The 12428-nt window shown below is 37.9% G+C and overlaps 1 long non-coding RNA gene across 1 annotated transcript in view; it reads right to left on the reverse strand.

The window, feature by feature from the left end:
- Positions 1–2006: 2006 nt before the first annotated feature.
- LOC147578965 (uncharacterized) overlaps positions 2007–12428 on the reverse strand; it is a 58577-nt gene continuing 48155 nt past the window's right edge. The window contains exon 3 of the long non-coding RNA XR_015253093.1: positions 2007–2259. This is a non-coding gene — a long non-coding RNA (uncharacterized LOC147578965). The remainder of the gene's footprint in view (positions 2260–12428) is intronic.

Here is a 12428-nt window from a genome sequence, read left to right on the forward strand (position 1 = left end):
GTGGACGCTAGCAGGGGAAAGGCAGAGAGAGAGAGAGAGAGAGAGAGAGAGAGAGAGAATCTCAAGCAGGCTCCGCACTATCAGTGCAGAGTGATGCAGGGCTTGAACTTACAAACCGTGAGATCATAATGTGAGCCGAAATCAAGAGTTGGACGAGAGTGGGTGGCCACCCAGGGTCCTCTGCATTATATCATTTTAATCTTCACAGTGATGTGAAAAAGTCTGTATCATTACAGACTTTATGCATTTTTCAAATGTAGAAATTAAAGCAATAATTGGCAGAATCAGGACTCAAACCTACGTCTGTTTGATCTCAAAGCTTTTGCTTCTAGAGGTGGTATTATTCTGTTCATTTTGTGCGTTGGGAAGAACATTTAGCCTGAAGTCAGGAGCTCTGGCTTCCATTTCCCTATCTGCCCTTAATGAGCAGGTGACCTTGGACAAGTCAAGCTACCAAATGGGCCTTTATTGCCCTGTGTGATAAATGAGGGGTAGATAAGATGATTCCTGAGGTCCCTTGAGGTTCAATGATTTCATGACTCTAGGAATTTGGGCTTGGGATCAAGTTCAAGTTTTCTTTAATGTCAGAAGGTCTAAATCTTTCCTTTGGGGGAGCTGCATTTTATCATAAACATCAGTCACCAAAGCCTCCAGCTGCAAATTAAGAATGAAGGAGAAGGGGTGGTTTGTAGGTGCAATGAAGGAGAAGTTCCTCCTGCCAGATATTTAGAAAATGGTGAAATTTCCATTGAAAGTATATTATTGGTAGTAGAAAATAATGATTAATGCCATTTCATGTTCCTTTCACAAGTCATGGTAGATAATGAACAATGATAACACTATGCATGATTGCTGATCCTTGTGACATTCAAAACAGATTCAAAATTCCTCTTCCACATACAGGACTCAGTTAGGACGCTATATTAAATTCAAACTTAGGGATCAGATTTAAAATTCAAATGCATATCCTTTTTGCATATCTATTTTGACACAGCATTACAAATTACTCACTGTAATATGAATTAAAGATGGACTTTTGCACAATGGGGGAAACATTAAAAAATCCTATTTAAATTTAAATCCCCTTTTTCCCTTTTCAGGTTTCCCCCCATATTTATCCCTCAGTATATCTGCTAATTATCAAAAGTATTGCTGTTTAAACAGTAATTTGTTCATTCACATTTCATTATTTTGTGCTGGTAGCGACTGCCAAGAAGCAATGTTGATATCTTGAATCACAATTAGTTCATTGTGATGTTCTTAAATGAGAGAATTTTAAGAGTACTTTGTCCTATCTACATTTTAGTATTTACCTAATGTACATAGTGTAGAAAGAACTGATGTCAAAAAGGACAGAGTGGCAAATGTGCTTTTAAGTATATTATAATAGAGCCAGTGAAATGTGCAAAATGACAAATTAAATTTAATGTTCAGGTGCATTGCCAATTTGTTTGGGGGGTAAAAAGCAGCACCCTTTGCTAACCTGATAAGAATTAATCAGATTTTAATTACTCGATGTGCAACCTGGACTGTTTAGCACATTTATGCCGAGTAATCACTGGGGCATCTCAAGCCAAATGGCTGAAAATTTCCATCTTTTAAATTATGGGTATGGTTCTCTGTTAATCATTTTTGGACCCTCTAATTTTTGTTTTTTGGTTTTTTTTTTTTTTTTGCAACTTCATTTCTTCTATGACACTAATAATTTCCTTCGGGTTTTTCTTTTTTAGTGGAGGGGAACAATTTGCTATTTTGTATAAATGGAAGTGATGCCCATCTCAGTGTTGAGGCCCTAAGGTTGTATTTTCAGTTTTGTGGAAATATCCTCTTTGCTTTCATCTACCAGGGAAACTCCTGGAGGTTAGGGGCGCAGTTTGTCACCACAGAGATGGAGTCTGACATTTTGGCCTCATTAACGCAGTGCTGTAACAAAGCGAGTGAACCTCAAACCTAATTTAGCAAAACAACCAAGCCCATAAAAAAGGGCAGGACAAGAAAATCAGAGGTGCATTCAATAAACTTTTATTATTGAACTTCAAAGTCTTTCTTAAAATTGCCAGAAGCTTCCCAGCTTTGTGCTGGTGCTTAGGAATTGCCACTCACAAATGTTAGCAAAGTTACCACGTCAGGCTCAGTAGATACGATGAAATCCAGAATCACATTCATTTTTGTGTTTCTTCAATTCCTGGAGGTCCTTGTTCAGCCTTCAATAAGATCAGCCCTGGACTAATCAATGAGAAATTGCAGAGAATATGAATCCTACAAAATCAATAATTCGTATAATAATTACACAAACATATTAGAGAAGCATGGTAGTGCATAGCCAAGCAAATCCCAGGGAACATGCTCTTGACATCTTTTAAAACTCAGCCAGATATGATAAAGTTTTGCCTACCTTGCTTTTGCTTTAGGATGATCCTAGAGTTTAATAGAAAGAGTATTGCAAGGTTTTCCTCTAATGTATGCAAGTTAAAAAATTAACACATATAAAAGCCAAGTTGTTAGTAGAAAAGTTTAAATGAATTTTAAAAGAAAAGAGACATGATGGTTCCAGATACAGGTTCTTGTCATATGTCTGAAAAACCAAGTCTACTGTCTCTCCTGACACAGTTCACAAAGGGAATCCTAGTAACTGCTCATGGCTGCATTTTCATGGTCTGCCCCAAGACTTCTTCTTCTACCAGCTCAGGTTACTAATCTCATTGTTTTCCTCACCCCAACACCATGGGGGCATGAAGAGAACTGAATCAGAACCATGAGACTGGAGTTCTGGTTATGACCATGTGGAAAGGCCTACCGATCCCTCTCACCTTCAGTTTCCTTATCTGTAAAATGGACATTACAAGATCGCTGAGTGTATAAGGTGAAGTGTTACTAAAAGTGCTTTCTTTCTTTTATTTTAGAAAGAGAAAGAATGGGGGAGAGGGGAGGAAGGGAGGGGAGATGGAGAGGGAGAGGGAGAGGGAGAGGGAGAGGGAGAGGGAGAGAGAGAGAGAGAGAGAGAGAGAGAGAGGATCTTAAGCAGGCTCCACACTCAGTGCAGAGCCCGATGCAGGGCTTGATCCCATGACCCTGGGATCAAGACCTGAGCCGAAATCAAGAGTCAAACCCATAACTGACTGAGCCACCCAAGCACCCTGGTAAAAGAACTTTCTAAATTGTTTACCTCTGTAGTCCCTGCATGGTTTTCTGACCTGGAATAACTTTATCTTTGAGTAGAGGAGTCACAGAGAAGGCCTGTGATGGTTAATTTTGTGTGTCAACTGGACTGGGCAAAAAGATGCCCAGAGAGCAGGCGAAATATAATTTTTTCTGGGCCAAGAGCCTACAATGAATCATCACTTTTCTTGTGAGCCTCACTTTTTCTGTGTGGATTCCTCTTTCCATTACCTAGCCCTGCCAGTTTCAGTCCCTTTAGCCACCTGGAGCTCCACTCATTGCTTCCTTGGCTCAGGGAGATTGCCCATCTCCATTTGCCCTCACTTTGTGTATTTCCCTCCTCTCAAAGAAGACAGCCCTGTGCTGTTTGCTGTTCGAAGTCTTGAAACAGTTGGGGCACCTGGGTGGCTCAGATGGTTAAGTGTCCAACTTCAGCTCAGGTCATGATCTCGCGGTGAGTTCAAGCCCTGTGTTAGGCTCTGTGCTGCCCCTCTGTCTGCCCCTCTGTCTGCCCCTCCCCCACTCGTGCTCTGTCTCTCTAAAAAATAAACAAACATCAAAAAAGAATTAAAAAAAAAAGTCTTAAAACAATTGCTTTATGTACTTTGTCCAGTGTTAGAATTGTCGTTAGCAGGAAGCAAATCTCTAATAGTTATTCTGTAATAACTGGAAATGAAAGTATTTATCTAGATTATTTTGCTCTAAATCATACATGAATTACTTATTCCTGACAGTTTCAATACATTAAGACTTTGTCTACCATTACTGCTAGGACCTACCCAACCAAAAAGTGAATTTGATTTGAAAAATAAATGCTCAGAACAATGAAAGATGCTGATTTCAAATTGTAAGTTTCAACTACTATAGAATGAGGGTGCCCTAATTTAAGAACAAAGAGAAGATAATCAGACAGTGTTTCTACTCAATAGGAGTTTCAGGCATAATTGTGAAATCAACCAACACCTCTAAAGTTTTAAATTAAAATCTCTAAATTTAAGCTATGACTTCACACATGTAGCAACATCCTTGTGATTCCATATAATATAAACCATTATGTTGAAAGTAAACATTGACTAAAAGCACTCTCTCCTCTCTGTGTGTGTGTGTGTGTATATATACATATGTATATATATGTATATATATATATATATATATACATATATATACACACACACACATATATATCATCTATCTATCTATCATCTTCTATCATCTATCTCTCATCATCACCTACCTCTCTCTCCTTGTCTCTTTCTGTAACATTTATTGAGCAGTTGCTGTATGTTAAGTACATTATATACCACATCATATTTAATCTTCACACACAAAAAAAACCCTATAAGGTTAAGTAAACTTTCCAAGAGTATTAGTAATCTTGGGTAAGTCAAGGATCAAATCTAGACAGTTGATACTGTTGTTATAAGTGCTTCAAGTAATAGGGAGGAGGTGGATGCTTTTAGTGAATTCTGAACAAAAGTTTACAGCTTGTACAGTAGATTTTTGATGTTTGTTCTACCTTCTTGACAAGTTGTGTTTTGTGGATCCACTAGTAGGGGTACCCCCAAATAGAATCCACTAGATTTATTCTCACATTGTACAAAAATGACCTAAAATACAGACAAGGAAGGAAATTTTCCATTCACAGTTTATTGTTTGCTTGAGTTTATAACATTCCCCCTCCAAATATGTCTTGCCTCCTAGGAGAATCTTTCATGACATATTATGTCATAAGAACATACTAACTCAAATACAAACATCTGGTCTTAAAATAATGTTTCATTTCTTATTTCTCTTCTTTTTGTATGCTTCTTCATCTTGCCTAGTCCCACGGTTGTATCTTGGTTCAACCTTATAACATACAACATCACTCACGTCCATACAAAACAAACAACGTGCATATACTAAAATACATCGTACGATAACTTCTTTTTTCCATTAAAGTATCAATAATGATTGAACAGTATTTAGGGAGTTTTGCGCCAGTATTTTTCTAAAAAAAAAAAAAAAAGACCAATTTATGGTTACTGGTGTATACTATAGCAAAAAAAATTGACCATTGCCTATGTCATCTGGCTTAATGGCACTAAAAACTATTGGGTTCATTTTTTTTTAAAAAAAAAAAAATTTTTTTTTTTAACGTTTATTCATTTTTTTGGGACAGAGAGAGACAGAGCATGAACGGGGGAGGGGCAGAGAGAGAGGGAGACACAGAATCCGAAACAGGCTCCAGGCTCTGAGCCATCAGCCCAGAGCCCGACGCGGGGCTCGAACTCACGGACCGCGAGATCGTGACCTGGCTGAAGTCGGACGCTTAACCGACTGCGCCACCCAGGCGCCCCATCATTTTTAAGAAGTCTCCCACATTTTCAGCTTATGTTTTTTTCTGATTTCTCACTTTCTTAGATATTCCTAGAATTCAACTGCAGGAAGAAAATAATGTTTGATGATGCCAGTAAAGTAAGCTAAGGAAATAGTATGAAACCAAGAATCACAAAGAAGAATGTAAAGATAGAAGTTGCTCTCATTGCTGTTTTACATCTGCAAAGAAAGGACAATGCCTAGAACTATTTGCTGTTAATTTAGTAAATAATGCACAGTTTATGAAAATATAAATTGTAAACTGTATAATATATCTTTTCTCTTAAAACTCTCTTTGTGCAGAAGGAAGTTGGGGGTTGAGATCATGTCAGCTGTAACATTGTTGTTTTACTAGGTTAGTCTTGATTGGTTCTCTGGAACTCCATTAACCTGCTTTCCATCGAGAGCCAAAGACATTATCTGCTGTTGAACTTAAAAAGAATTTTGCCATTAGAGACTGTAAGAAGTAGAGGGTGTTTTTTTTTTTTTTTCTAATTGAACCTGTTAGAGGACTGGGACCAAGTCTTATATTGCTTTTCTTATTTCCCCACAGTTCTCAGAACTGGCCTCTGTACCCAATTAGTATTTAATAAATACCTGCCTATTGGCTGACTTTCAGATTTGGAAATGTAGACTACCGTGAGATCAACAGGGGATTATGCACAAGGAAGAAACAGCTCAAAAAAAGAGAGTATCTTCTTGTTTTGTTTTTTAGTAAGCTTTTTGTTTCAGAAGAAATTATTTTAACTTCAATCTGGGGTAATATGTAATTTTAATACATTTATAAGTAGTATAAAAGTATGACTTCACATAGCAAATTGTGTTAGTCATTTCATTTTAAATAACGTTTTACTCAAATTGAGGGTTGATGAAGGGAGGTAGGTGGGAGATGGACCAGATGGGTGATGGGTATTAAGGAGGATGCTTGTTGAGATGACCACTGGGTGTTGTATGTAAGTGATGAATCACTGGTATCTACTCCAAAATGAATGTTATGCTGTATGTTAACTAAGTAAAATTTAAATTAAAAAAATAATGTTTTACTTGTCCTTGGCCTGGGAAAGTATCTAAATGCATTTAGGTGCTAGCCAAATTCATTTTATCTTGGTAGGTAAGATGCTTATTAGATATGTATCCTTATAAATACAATAGATATCTCTTATAGTGAGAAGAATTTTTTCTCTATTAAAAACTAAATTCTCAAAGAAGTTTCTGCACATTTTCAATGAGGCTTGAATGTTCATCTCATATGTATTCTTAATATTCTTTTGGGGACCTTGATGTAGTACTGCAACGGGAATTTTTTTCTTTCAAGGTACATTGAATTACAGAAAAAAAAAATCAGTTGAGGGTAACATCATTAAAAGCCAACAGAGTATTATACTCATTAATTCCACAAGGATTGAAGAAGCATAAAAAGTTATATTATCAATTAACACAGAGAAGCTGGGGGAGGAAGGAATAAAGGCTTCCAGTCCCTGTCAGTGTTTTTCACAAATGTCTACCCATAAAACTTCAATAGCAAGACAAAGTGATTGATTGTGGATCCTACTGTCAGCTATCCCAACTTGAACTTTGCATTGTAGACTAAATTATAAAAATAATATTTATCTATTATCACTTAAGTAGTACCTAAGTTTTGGGGTGCCTGGGTGGCTCGGTCAGTTAGGCGACCGACTTTGGCTCAGGTCATGATCTTGCAGTTCAGATTGTTGGTTCCAGCCGTGCATCAGGCTCCGCACTGACAGTGTAGAGTCTGCTTGGGATTCTCTCTCCCTCCCTCTCTCTCTCTGCCCTGACCCCACTCATGCTTTCTCTCTCTCTCAAAAATAAATAAACTTAAAAAAAATATTTAAAAAAATAGTCTCCAAATTTTCAAATACAATTGATGTTGTGGGATAATGAACCATTTTTACACCATGAATTTGGGTATTTTCTGGCATCATTTCTTGTACCCCTGTAGAATAATAATACTCCAGTTTGAAAAACATGGTATTGTGGGACACCTGGGTAGGTCAGTCGATTAAGCACCCGACTTTGGCTCAGGTCATGATCTCATGGTTCATGGGTTTGAGCCCCATGTCAGGGTCTGTGCTGACAGCTTGGAGCCTGGAGCCTGCTTCTGATTCTGTGTCTCCCTCTCTCTCTGCCCCTCCTCCACTCATGCTCTGTCTCTCTCTCTCAAAAATAAACACACATTAAAAAAAAAAGAAAAACATGGTATTGTAACACCTTACATAAATATTATTACAATGAACTTTCATTATTTTTTCACATTGTCTCCTCCTACATTTTGAGTTCCCTGAGGTCAGGGACTAGATCTCATTTTTCTCCATATTATCAGAGGCTAGTTTAGTGCATAGCAAACAATAGCATGTAGTATTTGTTAGCCAAATTGAATTAAATTAGTGCATATTTTATACTTGGGCTTGTGAAAGTTTCATTCAGACTGTATCTTTGAAGAAAATGATAAACAATAACAACACTACTAGTTACATGATGTTTACCATTGTCATAAAACTCTAGTCTTACGTATTTACATTTGGATAGAATTTCTTTTTTTTTTTTTTTCTAGGAAAGTTTTTTTTTAATTTTTTAACATTTATTTTTATTTTTTTTTATTTATATATGAAATTTATTGTCAATTGGTTTCCATACAACACCCAGTGCTCATCCCAAAAGGTGCCCTCCTCAATACCCATCACCCACCCTCGCCTCCCTCCCACCCCCCATCAACCCTTAGTTTGTTCTCAGTTCTCAACAGTCTCTTATGCTTTGGCTCTCTCCCACTCTAACCTCTTTTTTTTTTTTTTTTCCTTCCCCTCCCCCATGGGTTCCTGTTAAGTTTCTCAGGATCCACATAAGAGTGAAACCATATGGTATCTGTCTTTCTCTGTATGGCTTATTTCACTTAGCATCACACTCTCCAGTTCCATCCACGTTGCTACAAAAGGCCATATTTCATTTTTTCTCATTGCCACGTAGTATTCCATTGTGTATATAAACCACAATTTCTTTATCCATTCATCAGTTGATGGACATTTAGGCTCTTTCCATAATTTGGCTATTGTTGAGAGTGCTGCTATGAACATTGGGGTACAAGTGCCCCTATGCATCAGTACTCCTGTGTCCCTTGGATAAATTCCTAGCAGTGCTATTGCTGGGTCATAGGGTAGGTCTATTTTTAATTTTCTGAGGAACCTCCACACTGCTTTCCAGAGCGGCTGCACCAATTTGCATTCCCACCAACAGTGCAAGAGGGTTCCCGTTTCTCCACATCCTCTCCAGCATCTATAGTCTCCTGATTTGTTCATTTTGGCCACTCTGACTGGCGTGAGGTGATACCTGAGTGTGGTTTTGATTTGTATTTCCCTGATAAGGAGCGACGCTGAACATCTTTTCATGTGCCTGTTGGCCATCCGGATGTCTTCTTTAGAGAAGTGTCTATTCATGTTTTCTGCCCATTTCTTCACTGGGTTATTTGCTTTTCGGGTGTGGAGTTTGGTGAGCTCTTTATAGATTTTGGATACTAGCCCTTTGTCCGATATGTCATTTGCAAATATCTTTTCCCATTCCGTTGGTTGCCTTTTAGTTTTGTTGGTTGTTTCCTTTGCTGTGCAGAAGCTTTTTATCTTCATAAGGTCCCAGTAATTCACTTTTGCTTTTAATTCCCTTGCCTTTGGGGATGTGTCGAGTAAGAGATTGCTACGGCTGAGGTCAGAGAGGTCTTTTCCTGCTTTCTCCTCTAAGGTTTTGATGGTTTCCTGTCTCACATTCAGGTCCTTTATCCATTTTGAGTTTATTTTTGTGAATGGTGTGAGAAAGTGGTCTAGTTTCAACCTTCTGCATGTTGCTGTCCAGTTCTCCCAGCACCATTTGTTAAAGAGACTGTCTTTTTTCCATTGGATGTTCTTTCCTGCTTTGTCAAAGATGAGTTGGCCATACGTTTGTGGGTCTAGTTCTGGGGTTTCTATTCTATTCCATTGGTCTATGTGTCTGTTTTTGTGCCAATACCATGCTGTCTTGATGATGACAGCTTTGTAGTAGAGGCTAAAGTCTGGGATTGTGATGCCTCCTGCTTTGGTCTTCTTCTTCAAAATTCCTTTGGCTATTCGGGGCCTTTTGTGGTTCCATATGAATTTTAGGATGGCTTGTTCTAGTTTCGAGAAGAATGCTGGTGCAATTTTGATTGGGATTGCATTGAATGTGTAGATAGCTTTGGGTAGTATTGACATTTTGACAATATTTATTCTTCCAATCCATGAGCAGGGAATGTCTTTCCATTTCTTTAAATCTTCTTCAATTACCTTCATAAGCTTTCTATAGTTTTCAGCATACAGATCCTTGACATCTTTGGTTAGATTTATTCCTAGGTATTTTATGCTTCTTGGTGCAATTGTGAATGGGATCAGTTTCTTTATTTGTCTTTCTGTTGCTTCATTGTTAGTGTATAAGAATGCAACTGATTTCTGTACATTGATTTTGTATCCTGCAACTTTGCTGAATTCATGTATCAGTTCTAGCAGACTTTTGGTGGAGTCTATCGGATTTTCCATGTATAATATCATGTCATCTGCAAAAAGCGAAAGCTTGACTTCATCTTTGCCAATTTTGATGCCTTTGATTTCCTTTTGTTGTCTGATTGCTGATGCTAGAACTTCCAGCACTATGTTAAACAACAGCGGTGAGAGTGGGCATCCCTGTCGTGTTCCTGATCTCAGGGAAAAAGCTCTCAGTTTTTCCCCGTTGAGGATGATGTTAGCTGTGGGCTTTTCATAAATGGCTTTTATGATCTTTAAGTATGTTCCTTCTATCCCGACTTTCTCAAGGGTTTTTATTAAGAAAGGGTGCTGGATTTTGTCAAAGGCCTTTTCTGCATCGATTGACAGGATCATATAGTTTTTCTCTTTTTTTTGTTAATGTGATGTATCACGTTGATTGATTTGCGAATGTTGAACCAGCCCTGCATCCCAGGAATGAATCCCACTTGATCATGGTGAATAATTCTTTTCATATGCCATTGAATTCGATTTGCTAGTATCTTATTGAGAATTTTTGCATCCATATTCATCAGGGATATTGGCCTGTAGTTCTCTTTTTTTACTCGGTCTCTGTCTGGTTTAGGAATCAAAGTAATACTGGCTTCATAGAATGAGTCTGGAAGTTTTCCTTCCCTTTCTATTTCTTGGAATAGCTTGAGAAGGATAGGTATTATCTCTGCTTTAAACGTCTGGTAGAACTCCCCTGGGAAGCCATCTGGTCCTGGACTCTTATTTGTTGGGAGGTTTTTGATAACCGATTCAATTTCTTCGCTGGTGATGGGTCTGTTCAAGCTTTCTATTTCCTCCTGATTGAGTTTTGGAAGAGTGTGGGTGTTCAGGAATTTGTCCATTTCTTCTAGGTTGTCCAATTTGTTGGCATATAATTTTTCATAGTATTCCCTGATAATTGTTTGTATCTCTGAGGGATTGGTTGTAATAATTCCATTTTCATTCATGATTTTATCTATTTGGGTCATCTCCCTTTTCTTTTTGAGAAGCCTGGCTAGAGGTTTGTCAATTTTGTTTATTTTTTCAAAAAACCAACTCTTGGTTTCGTTGATCTGCTCTACAGTTTTTTTAGATTCTATATTGTTTATTTCTGCTCTGATCTTTATTATTTCTCTTCTTCTGCTGGGTTTAGGCTGCCTTTGCTGTTCTGCTTCTATTTCCTTTAGGTGTGCTGTTAGATTTTGTATTTGGGATTTTTCTTGTTTCTTGAGATAGGCCTGGATTGCAATGTATTTTCCTCTCAGGACTGCCTTTGCTGCGTCCCAAAGCGTTTGGATTGTTGTATTTTCATTTTCGTTTGTTTCCATATATTTTTTAATTTCTTCTCTAATTGCCTGGTTGACCCACTCATTCGTTAGTAGGGTGTTCTTTAACCTCCATGCTTTTGGAGGTTTGGATAGAATTTCTTAACTTGCAGACATGGTGCTTTGTTATCAGTGCCTCACTAGTGTGCTGTGATCTGGGATGAGTCACAGCATCTGGTTGCTGCTGTTACATAAATACATAAAAGAATGTTTAAAAAGATTTTGCTTTGATTGGTCATTTTGGAAAATCCCTATATTATTGTCATGTTAAATGTCATTCAGTTCTGCTCTAATTCTTCATTTTCATCTTTCTTTTGTGCAAATGCTAAGGATAGGAAGGTCATGGGGGTTTTTCCTCTGCGAAAGTAGGACCTGGATCAAAAATTCAGAGTACCCTTGTGTTAGAGGGATGGTCCACTATGCCCCTGTTCTTCGGATGCTGATCCAGAATATATATAAGCATGAAGGACTGCACCATCTTGTACACAAATATTGACAAAGCAAGGAAGACAGAAAAGCCAATCTTTTGCTTAATGAGTAACCAATCCTTCTAGGGACAATAAATAGTCAAGGCAGTAAGATGTCTTTTTTAAAATTTTGACTTAGAAAAAAAAGCCCCCAAGGATGCTTTGCTTGTATAGCTGTGGAGATGATCATGGTCTTAGCCAGTCAGGACCAGGCACCATGTAAAGAGGGAGTGGACTCTTTGTGTAGCTCTGGAAAGCAAAGGATTGCCATAGGTGTCTATGATGGTGGGGAGTGCCAGCGTGGGCAGAGCTTCAAAGAGAATTAGAAACCACCGGTACTTATTATAAACAAAAATAGAGAAATAGAATAGATTTTGGTGCTAGAAGCATATAAGCTCTAAACTGTACTTTATTATGGTAAAAAAAATTTCCCCTTCAAAAGCTAATTTTAGTTTTGAAGTATAGAGTGATTCTACATACATTGCCTTATGGAATGACTGTCAAATTCTTGAATGTGAGAAGGTAGACTGTAGATCTAGGGCTACTGTAATGGGTAATATTGCTACCTGTGGCCTGTAAGCAAGCTACAG

Source organism: Puma concolor, chromosome B4 (genome assembly GCF_028749965.1).
Source record: "Puma concolor isolate L17-30 chromosome B4, mPumCon1.1.hap2, whole genome shotgun sequence".
Taxonomy (NCBI): Eukaryota; Metazoa; Chordata; class Mammalia; order Carnivora; family Felidae; genus Puma; species Puma concolor.